General features: G+C 45.5%; 1 protein-coding gene across 4 annotated transcripts in view; it reads right to left on the bottom strand.

Moving 5' to 3' along the window:
• The window catches only part of DPP6 (dipeptidyl peptidase like 6), a 1,068,014-nt gene that overhangs the window by 637,005 nt on the left and 417,414 nt on the right, over positions 1–13,595 (bottom strand). The gene's annotated exons all lie outside the window — the stretch shown is intronic.

Raw genomic sequence — 13,595 nt, 5'->3', positions numbered from 1 at the left:
AAGTTTAAGGTGTATATGATGATTTGATATCAGTTCAGTTCAGTTCAATTGCTTAGTCATGTCTGACTCTTTGCGACCCCATGGACTGCAGCACGCCAGGCTTCCCTGTCCATCACCAACTCCCGGAGCTTGCTCAAACTCAAGTCCATTGAGTCGGTGATGCCATCCAACCACTTCATCCTCTGTTGTCCCCTTCTCCTCCCGCCTTCAATCTTTCCCAGCATCACGATTTAGTATATGTATATATATGTGTGTGTGTGTGTGTGTATATATAATTAGATGATTACCACAACACAGTTACTTAGCACAGCGACACCTCACATAGCTCCGTGTGTGTGTTTGTGTGTGCACACATGCTGAAACCATGCTGCCCTCTCACTTATGCAGTTAAATGTTTTCCCTTTAATAGAACCATTACACATGGATTTACTAATTCCTATCCCTAAAGTCACCATAAGCAACAGACTCTACAGTATATCTTACCCAGAGTCTAGAGAGGCAGAAATGACGAATAATTGTTGCATGGATCCAGCCTCAAAGTTCCCCATTGTGACCTGCTGGTGCCTTCCTATTTATACAAGTGTCCCTGAAAAGCATCTGAAGGATTTCAGAATCTCAACATGGATAAGGTCCTCATGGCAATACATGTGTTCAGTAGGCATATGCCTATACCATTACAGACTTTGACTGCCTGGAAAAATCCATTTTTAAAATGGAAATCCTCTCCTTACTATCTGAAACTATGACTCAAGTTTCTCTTTTTACTGCTGATTGTGAAAGCTGAACACATCAGAAGATCCAGCTAGAGCTGTGGGGCCATATCGATAGGGGTTCCCTCACTAATCTCAGAGGGATATTCTTTGTTGGGGAAGGGAAGCTCACAAAATCTGAAAAGGAAGCCAATTCTCAGAAGATCCCACTAATGTCCTACTGGGACTGTCCAAACGAGACACCAAGTTTCCTGCCTTGAAGAGCACTTGTTCAATTAACACAGAGCTTTGCAGTCTGTGCCAAAGTGGGACTAATGTTTCAAGCGATACAAATCTGCACCCTTGCATTCTTCAGCTACTGAAGTTATAATAGCACTGTTTTCATTTTCTTTTAATCTATCATCACTCATCTGAAGAAAACTCAGGAGGAAAAATGACACTTGAAACCTACCTCAGGAGATGGTGAGTTTCTCTTAAGAGTTCTTACAGGGGGCAGAAACCACTAGGCTTTACTTGTCTTAAAATTTTCTGAGATGAAAATGCTCCAGAATGACCTCGATAGTTTCGGACCCTGACCTTTAGCACTGGCATTATCAAACTGTTTTCTCAGTGGCTCAAGAGATTTTTACAGACCGAGGTGTCTTACAAGCTTCACCCCACTTAGTTCTCATCCCTGGCCATACATCAGAACCAGCTGAAAAGAGAAAGTGTCAGCCACTTAGTCATGTCTGACTCTTTGCGACACCATGGATTGTAGCCCACCAGGATCCTCTGTCCATGGGATTCCAGGCAAGAACACTGGAGTGGGTTGCCATTTCCTTCTCCAGGGGATCTTCCCAACCCAGGGATTGAACCTGTGTCTCTTTATATCTCCTGCACTGGCAGGCAGATTCTTTATCATGTGAGCCACCAAAGAAGACCCCTGGGGGACCTTTCTTAAAACCATCGCCCCAAAGTGATTAAAGCAGAACCCTGGCATGTGACCTGTAAGACAATTCCTATTTGGAAAGGCCCGCCCCCCCAGAGCAGCCCAGGTAGGGAAGACAGTCCAACAGTCTGAGGCGTGCCAGGTATTACAGATGGGGTCCTTCACGATCACGACAGTTCCTCCAAAACTGCTGCTGAGGGCAGAGATGCCCCACAATTTGTCTTTCCATCACTGACACAGTGCTAGGCTCACAGGCAAAGTCTTCATAGACAACTAGTAAAGGGATAAACAAGTGAATGAAACAGGTAATTCTAACTCAGCTACCACTTAGCTTTGTCCAATATCTATTGTTCATCCAAAAAAAAAAAAAAAGTCCTGCCTAATTAATCAAGGATGGTGAAAAGGTTACAAATAATCAACAGCCTACTCTAAGTGCAGCCGGACATTTGAAACCACTAAGGAGTCAGAATGTGGGGGGCAGGGGATGGTAGAGGGAGGGAGAGGAGGTTGTGACTTAGGAGACAGCAAGCAGCTTCAGATGCACCCCCGCTGCTGTCTCCAGCCAGGCCCCCCAACACCGGGGCAAACCCTGTAAAACTCCCCTGTGTGTTAGTGGCCCAGGAGAGTAGTTGTGACAAGGATCTGGGAGGACCATGATGATGACCGACAGAAAGTGAGGTTGTGTTCACCAGGGGCTTTTTCAGGGAAAGTCAGGAAAGATGGTGATGTACTCAGAAGCACAGGAAAACAACAAATGCCAGGTCTCACCCACTCACTCCATCCTCATCAGACCCTCATCTAACGCCAAGACTCCCTCCTGAACTCAGAGGCTGAAAGTCCAGATACACAACAGAGGACAGAAGGAGGGGCTTGGAACCTTCTGATGCCCTAGGCATTGTGATGCCTGATTTTATATCAAAGTGGCTGGGCCATGGGGCATGTAGATACTTGGTCCGACATTGTCCTGGGTGTGTCTGTGAGGGTGCTTCTGGATGAGGCTAACATTTGAATCCTTACACCGAGGAAAGCAGATTGCTCTTCCTGATGTGGGTGGGCCTCATTCAATCAGTTGATGAATAGGCCACAAAAGGCGACTGCTCCCTAAGTGGGAACTCATCCTGGCTGACTGCCTTTAGCTGGGACATCAGTCTTTTCTGATCTTTGGACAAGAACTTTTATCATCAGTGTTCCTGCTTCTCAGGCCTTCGGATTCAGACTGGAGCTACCCGTCAGCTCTCTCAGGTCCCCAGCCTGCCAACTCATCTGCAGATCTTAGGATTTGAAAATTTCCATAAACATGTAAGCCAACTGCTCATAATAAATACACATATATGTCCTATATACGTTCTATTGGTTTTGTTCCTGTGAAGCATCCTGCCTAATGCACATCTACAGGTGAAGTCCTTAAGATCTGCAACCATTTGGATATAGACTTATCTTTGTTACAGAATCAAAGTTGTATAATGCTTAGACTGCTGGAGTAATTTTAAAATACACAAAGTGAAAATCACACTGAAAGCCCATGTGTCCACTCCCTCACTCTCTGCATGAGTCAGAGAGAACAAGCAAAAGATGGCCTTAGACCACAAAACAACCCTGTCTATGTAAGGAAAAAGGGGGCGTTCAAAAAGAATGGCAGTGCAGGCTTCCCCGAGGGCCCCGTGGTTAAGAACCTGCTTTGCAATGCAGGGGACACACGTTCAGCCCCTGGCCAGGGAACTAAGATCCCCCACGAGGCAGAGCAACTGAGCCCACGTGCTGCTACTACCGAAGTCCGAGTGCCACAACACCAAAGCCTGGGCACCATGACTAGAGAGTCCCTGTGTCTCAACGCAACACCCCACCTGACACGGTGCGGGTCCCACGAACCACGACTAAGACCCAACGCAGCCAAATAAAGAAATAAACACTTGACCAATTAAATAAGGAGATGACAGTGCAACATGCAGACACGAGGGGTAGCCCCCGTTACACGGGTGAGTGCTGACACCAGCTCTAAAACCCAGATGACTCTGCTCTCGGCCCAGGGTGCCAACAAGGCATCAGAGAGAATGACTCATCTCTCTACTGCCCCTGGGGAGGGAGGCCAAAGGCAGGGTGCACTGCTCCCGCTGGAGTGCAGTTCTAGGTCTGGGAGGAGGAGAGGTTGGTTGCTCTGCCCTTCTCTGTGCCAGTGGCATGGCCTTCTAGGCAGATGTCATCAGGCTCGGTTAGGTCAGGGTACAAGCTGAAAAGCAATGACGCTCTAAATTAACTGCTTGGTGACATAATCTATAATGTTAACTGAACGTTATCGATTCTTATCCAGAACACACGGGCACCGGGGCACAGACACACTGGGATGTCAGAAGGGCTTCATTACAGGGCCTCAGCATCCACAGATAAAGCTGCTGAACTGGGTCAGTGGGTGCTGCTACCATGGCCCTTGGTCATGACGTCACTGAGCCAAGTGTGGGGAGTAAGAGGCAGATTTCAGACAATGCCATCGGGCAGGCAGCACACAAAGGTGTGTGAACACTTTTTGTCCAAAGGGAAGCGATGGTCTGATTATTCCTCGTGGATTCTCTTACTGCTTCCAATAAATCATCACTCCCTATAGTGCTTCCCTGACGGCTCAGACAGTAAAGGATCCACCTGCAAAGAGGGAGACCTGGGTTTGATCCCTGGGTTGGGAAAATCCCCTGGAGAAGGGAACAGCTACCCACGCCTGTATCCTTGCCTGGAGAATCCCACGGACAGAGGAGCCTGGTCCCTGGGGTCGCAGCGTCGGACACGACCGGGTGACTGTCAGCTTCACTCTAGAGTCACAGCTCTACCTCTGTTGCGCTTGCTGACCCTCCAGAACTCTATCCTCAGACCCGAGTCCACCACCATCACACTCTCAAGGAGGAAGAGTTGCCGTGCACCGCGTTAGACTCTGCCGGGCGTTACGGAAGGATGCACCATCGACTCACACCGCCAAGCTTGCTAACAACATCAAGCAGGGTCTGGTTACATGCTGAACCGGCAGCATAGGCTATAAATAAGTTCAGAACGGGGGACCTCTTGGAGGAGGAGACTCAAACAGGGCCCCCAAACATAGCAACAGAGGAGAGAGAGAGGAAAATTGAGGTTTCCCTTGAATCTCATGGAATTTACAGGCAAGACAAGGAGGCAGGAAGCTCCAGGATTATTTGGGGAGCAAGCTGGATTTCAGTGAACGGCTGGGGTCCACTAGACGGCGGGACAGGAGACCACTGTGAGAGGACCCTTGAAGCCTGCCGGGAAGGTGGGCCAGGTCCCGACAGAGACAGCATCCTGCTGCTTTCTGACGGGCTGAGGCATGGCGAAAGCCACGTTGTCAGATGAATCCAAGTCAGAGGCCTTGGGTAGGCTTGGCACTTGGCCATAAAGCCCAGGTGCTCCTTGAAAGCACGCAGCTGAAAGGTAATTATCTTCCTGAAAACCGACATTCAACAGAGACGCAAAGGTGCTCCAAGAAATTCAGATGAGTCTCAATAACACAGAAATGTGCTAACTTCGCTTATTCACTCATTAAATGAACGAGAAGAAGGAACACAAGGATACATTGAGGGGTGACAGTCTGTTCATTTTACATCTTGATTGCAGGGTCGGTTTCTGGCTGTAAACACGTGCCAAAGCTTATTAAATTACACACCACAAAGGTGTGCAGTGGATTGTACGTCCTTTAGGTCAATAAAGCTGTTCAAAAACACCATCAGAGTTATATGCATACAATCCATGCCTTTCCAGCTAGATTTTTATGATAATTCCCTTTTATTTCGCCCCTTCTGACATCTTCATTTCCCTGTCTCTTTACCTCGTACCTACAAGAACTCATAAGCTGCCTCTATCATAAGAAAACGATACACTGGTTTTTTCTAACACTAGCACCAACAGCACCTGGAAACGGGCTGGCTTTCTACGTGTCATAATAAAAAACGCTTAAGAAAAATGGGTCTCATCAAGGGAGAAGATACACTGAGGCTACAGACAGCCTCTCTGCAGTTCAGCAGCTTCTCTGATGAGTAACCCTTTGTTCTAAACTCCATCAGAGTGAACTCAACCTCCACTCCCAGGCTGGGTCCTTTTCCAGGGGAAGTTACTGTTTGACATACTGACAGCAACCACACTTCAGAGGCTGGAAGGCTTCTGTTTGTCTTTTGCCGTGGAGCCAGGTTCTGCCCTCTGTGGTGCATCCCGACTCAGCAGGGTGAGCTGGGAGGCTGCAATTTCCCTAGCCTTCCTAGCAGGGAGAAAGAAATAGCTCTGCTTTCCTCCTATGTTAATACTTCTGCTTGAACGTGAGGATGTGACTTCAGTGAAGTGCCTCTCTCGTCCTTCTTTCACAGGTTAACCCTGCCAGCTACCAACTGGCACTTGCCATCTGCCTCTAGAAGGATGGAGTCACAAGCTGCTGTGACCTCTGACTTTCAATACCAAACGAAAAATGTACAAAAAGGGTACGAAAATTAGGGGTCTATTTATCACACATATGAATGCTAATTTTCCCGTTTCTTAAATCACCCCTAAGATTTTTAGCACACGCAGGTCATACTCAATAGCAGACCTGAATGGAATCTCAAAGTAACATGTATTGTTTTTATTTATAGCAAAATCATTCCAATATTTTCACTCTATAATATGGAAATTTGCATGTAAATAGCATGGCAGCCCACTCCAGTGTTTTTGCCTAGAGAATCTCATGGACAGGAGAGCCTGGCGGGCTACACTCCATGCGGTCACAAAGAGTCAGACTCGACGGAGCAACTTAGCACAGCCACAAATAACAAACCCTGCAATGCATCTGCAGAGGTGGTGAGCTGTTCCACAGAAAGAAAAGGTAAAAATACCTTCAGTTCAGTTCAGTTGCTCAGTCATGTCTGACTCTTTGCAACACCATGGACTGCAGCATGGAAGGCGTCCCTGTCCATCACCAGCTCCCAGAGCTTGCTGAAACTCACATCCATCGAGTTGGTGATGCCACCAACCACCTCATCCTCTGTCGTCCCCTTCTCCTCCTGCCTTTAATCTTTCCCAGTATCAGGATCTTTTCTAAAGAGTCAGTTCTTCCTATCAGGTGGCCAAAGGATTGGAGCTTCAGCTTCAGCATCAGTCCTTCCAGTGAATATTCAGGACTGATTTCCTTTAGGATTGACTGGTTGGATCTCCTTGCAGTCCAAGGGATCCTCAAGAGTTTTCTCCAACACCACAATTCAAAAGCATCAATTCTTTGGCACTCAGCTTCCTTTATGGTCCAACTTTCACATCCTTACATGACTACTGGAAAAACCATAGATTTGACTAGATATCTGGACCTTTGTTGTCAAAGTAATGTCTCTGCTTTTTAATATGCTGTCTAGGTTGTTCATAGCTTTTCTTCCAAGGAGCAAGCATCTTTTAGTTTCATGGCTCCAGTTACTATCTGCAGTGATTTTGGAGCCCCCCAAAATAAAATCTATCACTGTTTCCATTGTTTCCCCATCTATTTGCCATGAAGTTATGGGACCAGATGCCAAGATCTTAGTTTTCTGAATATTTTTTTCACTCTCCTCTTTCACTTTCATCAGGAGGCTCTTTAGTTCTTTTTCACTTTCTGCCATAATGGTGGTGTCATCTGCATATCTGAGGTTATTGGTATTTCTCCTGGCAATCTTGATTCCAGCTTGTGCTTCATCTATCCTGGAATTTCACATGATGTACTCTGCATATAAGTTAAATAAACAGGGTGACAATATACAGCCTTGACATATTCCTTTCCTGATTTGGAACCAGTCCATTGTTTCATGTCCAGTTCTAACTGTTGCTTCTTGACCTGCATACAGATTTCTCAGGAGGTAGGTCAAGTGGTCTGGTATTCCCAACTCTTTAAGAATTTTCCACAGTTTGTTGTGATCCACACGGTCAAAGGCTTTGGCATAGTCAATGAAGCAGAAGTAGATGTTTTTCTGGAACTCTCTTGCTTTTTCAATGATCTAATGGATGTTGGCAAATTGATCTTGGTTTGATCTACTTTGCTCACCTAAATATATATAAATATAGGAAGAATTGTCTCCAAGCGTTATTCACTGGACACTCAGAAACGAAAATGCATTAACTTCTATTTACTACTAACTAATTTACTATTTGAAGTAATGCTTGGGCCTCAGCTCAGTGAGTCTCCACTTCCTTAGGCCACCTCATTCAGATGTGTCCCTACCTGGTCCCAGGTCGGCTCAGTCACCCCTGCTCCCCAGTTCCCCCGGTAGACACCTGCCTCACTAGTCAGAAGGGAGCAGTCTTGTCTGCATGCGTCCTTAGTCGCTCAGTCATGTCCAACTCTCCTGTGACTCCATGGACTGTACCCCACCAGACTCTGCTACCCAAGGGATTTCCCAAGCGAGAATCCTGGAGTGGGTCTCCATCCCTTCTCCCAGAGACTTCCCCACCCAGGGATCGAGCCTGCGTCTCCTGTGTTGCAGGCAGGTTCTTTCCTCACTGAGCCCCCTGGGAAGCCCTGGTGTTTGCATAAGTTTCCATAAAGGTCCGTGGTTCCAGGCCTTGGATCATGCTGTCTTCTTTGCTTGGACTCCATTTGGTCTATATGGGAATTTTTTCTTTACTTATTTTAAGCATCTGGTTGAAATATCTCCTCTCTGTGGTCTTCCTCCAAGCTCCCTGCTTCCAAATCACACAAACTGTCCTGTTTGCCTGTTTCAAGGGTACTTTATCCCTGCCTCTCTCTGGCACATCTCACTCTCTGTGTTCTTATGCTAAATTTCTGAATTCGCCCTGTAGAGCTGACATGATGCCTCCATACCTAGAAACAGTCAAGGAACTGAAATGTGTATCCGACTAATTAACAGGTAACTAGGTATTAGCTAACTTTTACAGGAATCAAGTTTGGGCATCTTATAGGCAGGAGAAGTTTGTTGTTTGTAGGTGAGGTCCTCAAATAAGAATTGAATTGTAGTGAAGGAACAGATGATGCTATTAACCAGTTCAACAAAAAAGGAAAAAAAAATTCAATGTTAAAAAGAAATTCGATGCTTTACTGCCTGCTCAGTTGAAGACTTTATTTTTAAAATCTTTGCAGGTCTTTCCTGGTGGTTCCATGGTTAAGAATTTGCCTTCTAATTCAGGGGACGTGTGTTCAGTCCCTGGTCAGGGAATTAAGATCCCACACGCCCAGGGGCAACTAAGTCTGTATGGAGCAGCTACCAAGCCCACACGCCCCAGCTGGAGAGACGCCTGCGTGCAAGGAAGGGCCCCACATGCCGCGAGCAAGAGCCAGCACAGCAGCCCACACGCCCCAGCTGGAGAGACGCCTGCGTGCAAGGAAGGGCCCCACATGCCTCAAGCAATAGCCAGCGCAGCCAAGAATAAATCAAGTATTTAAAAGTAAAATCTCTGCAAAGACAAGGACTCGTGATCTAAAAGGATGCTCCTTTCAATGTGTCTTTACCTCCCCTCTCATCATTCCTGCAGCTCAAAACAGAAGAGGATACTCAAGCATAGAAAGAAATCCACCAACATTTGCCCCCAAAAGGCTTAGGTTAAATGGTTAGGGCTTTTCCTGCATCCTTTTCCTAACTAATAAACACAGAGTAGAAACACTACTTCCTAAAGCAAAGGGCTACCTTAAATTGAACAGTGAACACAGAACAATGCAAGGATAATGTTTTTGGATAAAGGCCAATAGCCAAACTACCTAATAATGTTAATAATTCTAAAGAAGGGCCAGGCAAGAACGAAAATAACAGAGAAAAGGAATCTTTTCTGGTGTTTTCAGATCATATGGTAATGTTAATATCAGCATTATGGCTGAAATTCATGCTAACTGATTAAAAATAGACTTGATGAATTCCTAGGTGACTCATACTAAATCATAGATTTTTATGTAGACAAAAATTGGAGTAAGCTAGTTCCATCCATCCATCCATTCACTCATCCATTAATCCACCCATCCATTGATCCATTCTTCCTTCCTTCCTTCCATTCAAGGATACTCAGTCAGTACACCCACCCTCAGCCTATGAGCTGTAGTTAAAGATTAAACAAGAGGTTGTGTGCACAGGAGGGAAAAAGAGAAACTAGCACTTGTTAATGAGACAGCTCCCAAGGTCGCTCATGATGTAGGTGATCTCATGAATTTCTCACAGAATCTTATAGGATTTTTCCAGTGGTCATGTATGGATGTGAGAGTTGGACTGTGAAGAAGGCTGAGTGCTGAAGAATTGATGCTTTTGAACTGTGGTGTTGGAGAAGACTCTTGAGAGTCCCTTGGACTGCAAGGAGATCCAACCAGTCCATTCTGAAGGAGATCAGCCCTGGGATTTATTTGGAAGGAATGATGCTAAAGCTGAAACTCTAGAACTTTGGCCACCTCATGCGAAGAGTTGACTCATTGGAAAAGACTCTGATGCTGGGAGGGATTGGGGGCAGGAGGAGAAGGGGACGACAGAGGATGAGATGGCTGGATGGCATCACTGACTCGATGGACATGAGTCTGAGTGAACTCTGGGAGTTGGTGATGGACAGGGAGGCCTGGCGTGCTGTGATTGATGGGGTCACAAAGAGTCGGACACGACTGAGCGACTGAACTGAACTGAATCTGATTACATTTTACCAATAAGGCAACTGAGGGAAAGTGTTTAAGGAACCCTTCAATTTACCGTAAATAAGTCCATTTGCCTCTTAAAGTGGGTTCTTCTACGTACTCATTGTCAAGGATAATTATTAGTCTTCATTAAAATGCTGGTAATCATGTTTACATGGTAACACTTTAAAATCTTACAAGTATTGTGTGTATCTCTGGTGGCTCAGATGGTAGAGAATCTGCCTGCAATGCAGGAAACTTGGGTTCAAACCCTGGGTCTGGAAGATCCCCTGGAGAAGGGAATAGCTACCCGTTCCAGCATTCTAGCGTGGAGAATTCCACAGAGAGAAGAGCCTGGTGGGCTACAGTCCATTGGGTCACAAAGAGTTGGACACGACTGAGAGACTAGCACTAACAGATGTGTATCTCATACACTCGTCTTTACATTCAGTAACTTGCCTCAGATGTGTGCAGAAAATATCATCAACGGTCAGAGCAGAGTCTCCACCCAGCAAATTACTGCCTAAAAATGAAACATCAACAGACTCTCCAGTCCCCAAGATTGTTTGCTGGGTTTCTCTGCAACCATATCATTTGCTTTTGGTTATTAACTATCAAACAAATTATCTGACAATTGACATCTTATACATGAACTCCTCCATTGCAAGTATTCAGCATACTTCATTTCAAAAACATCTGAAAATAGGAACTTTCTAGATTCCTACATGAGCACGAGGCAGTGCAGGCTTCTTAAAGATTTCATTGGTTAGGAATAGTTCTTTGAACGACCATCCCATGAAAAAACTATCTGATGCTTTTTTCCTTCACAAAGTAACAGCTCTTTCCAGGACACAAGGTGAATGTGTGGGCTTTTTAGAGCTTTGGGGAAAAAACTGGTCCTATTTATCCTAGTTCCATTCCTTTGGACTATCAGAAAGGTCCACCTACCTGTTTAATCAATAGCAAATGCAAAGAATCTGTTCTGGTTCACTAGGCGTAGGGAGAAAAGTCTTTAAAGAAAACCAACACCTCAGCTGAGTTCCTGAGCACATTTGCAGAAGAAATGACCCAGTATGAATTAAGTGTGTACTTAAGCCCTTCTTACACTGGCAATGAATACAAAGGTAGAAAGAATTGCCTGTTTATTATTTCAACATTAACATCTGATTTGCAAAAATACATTCTAACCCAGGAATCCATCACCTTTTGAGAAGGAAGAGTTGTGATGTATTTCTTTGAAATCATGACATTACGGGATTCACTGATGCTGCTGCTATCAACTCTATCTGCCTCCCATGGGAATTCCAGCCGCCTTCACCTGGAGGAGTAGGCAGAGGTGTGACATTGTAACTGCCTGGAGACTCCCAGGGGCCACGCCGGGATTTCAGGCAGCACGGCTCCACAGACCTCCTGCTCCAGCCAGCATTAATAGGTGAGAGAAAGCCCGCTTTGCATTGATTTTGCAAGTTCAGGAAAGAGGAGGTCTTTTTCCTGCTCTCCATTCTTTATCCCTCAATATCAATCAGATATGCATTTTAGCTTCAGGATCATAAAATATTTATTAACTTCCAGCTTTTAATGTTCACGAATAAAGAGCCAAATTAATAATTTTTGAGTGTTGGTTAACAAGAAGCAAAGAACTTTCTATAAAGGGACAGGATTGGAGGCCAATAAAGAGCCGTGATTGGGTCTACCTGATGTCTAAATGCCTGACTGCACAACCTCACCAGTGAGTGGAAGCCTAGAGACTCTGAGAAGTACAACTGCTCAAGCGTGTTCTAGCTTGCTTAACTTCAAGAGCTGAGAGCAGTTGCTCTGGTCTGCAAGGAAGAGACACACTAAAATAAAAGGCAGGCCACAAAGAGAAATTCAAATACAGGGAGAGTCTCATAGGTCTCAACCCAGAGATACATGAAAGGGGGGAGGGGGAAGTGGCTGAGGGAAGCTTGTGTCGTGACATCACTTACTCCACACTCTTGGGGGGCCAGGAGGTATTGGGCGGGACAAGAAGTTTGGGTTTTTCCATAATATCTAATAGAAAACAAACTTTTTGGCCAAACCAATCGTATTTTCCTTCTTCAACACGTCTGCAACCCTAGGACCTCCGCTGTGACCTGGAGCAAAAATCCCATTGGGATGAGTGCAGTCAGCCTCCCTCAAACAAGTGAGGGTGTCCTGGACATCACTAACTGAGCACCCACCATATTCTAGTACTTTCAAAGATGCTGTATCATGCTCAGTTGCTCAGTTGTGTCCAATTCTGGGACCCCATGGACTGTAGCCTGCCAGGCTCCTCTGTCCATAGGATTTCCCAGGCAAGAATACTGGGTCTCAAGTTGCCATTTCCTCCTCCAGGGGATCTTTCTGACCCAGGGATTGAACCCATGTCTCCTGCATCTATTTGCATTGGAAGGTGGATTCTTTACCACTGAGCCACCTGGGAAGCTCCATAGATACTGTATGTGTGTGTGTATATATATATATTATCTAATTTAATCTTCACCCCAAAACATTTAGAGTATAAACAATATTACCAGCTTCACGTTACACTGGAGGAAATTTGGGTTCAGAGAGCTCAACACCTGCCTCCTTTCACCCAGAGAGGTGATGGGAGAATCTGGATTCAAATTCTGATTTGTCTGCAATGCTGTTGCCTTTTCAACTAGATTACCCAGGTGGGTTGGTGGATTGGTTAGTTTTTGGAGGAGAAGGAATTGCTACCCAGTCTGACTTCCTCTTTGGATGACCAGCTTTAAAATAGTCTTTCTGATTTCCTAACAACCTGAAGAAAATGGTTTGGAGGTAGAATCACAGGACATTAGACGATCTACGGAAACCTGGTCTAACCTCATCCCATCACAGACAAGACGCAAAGGTTCACAGAGCGGAAAGGGCTTCCCCTATTGAACGCAACTCCCGGGGGCGAAGACACAATTAGATTCCAAGGACTCAGACAATTTTTTCCCTGAGATCTGAAGAAAGCTTGACTGAGAGTCAGACACGGAGCTGACCGGGCGCAGGAAGACTCAAATCACGACCCGGGAGCTGCTCTGAACCGTCCAGGGGAAGAGCCAAACGTTAGTGGGGGCTTTAAATTGCTCTTCACATTTGTGCCATGACTTAGGCAATATCCCGCTGTGGTTTGTTCGCTTCTTTTTTTTTTTTTTTTTTGGCCACATGCTTACAGGATCTTAGTTCCTGGATCAGGGTTCAAACCTGGGTACCGAGCAGTCAAAGTGCAGAGTAGTAACCACTGGACTGCCAGGGAGGTCCCCATATTCTCTTATTGAAATGCGTAGATGTGGGATTGCATGTTTAAATGCATTAATGTTAGCTGAACATCAGTATAAAGGCTTTGGGCTTTCAGAGTATCTATGGG

This window comes from Bos javanicus, chromosome 4 (genome assembly GCF_032452875.1).
Source record: "Bos javanicus breed banteng chromosome 4, ARS-OSU_banteng_1.0, whole genome shotgun sequence".
Taxonomy (NCBI): domain Eukaryota; kingdom Metazoa; phylum Chordata; class Mammalia; order Artiodactyla; family Bovidae; genus Bos; species Bos javanicus.
Note: the sequence above shows the minus strand (reverse complement) of the source record. Positions and strands in the feature narration are given on the sequence as shown.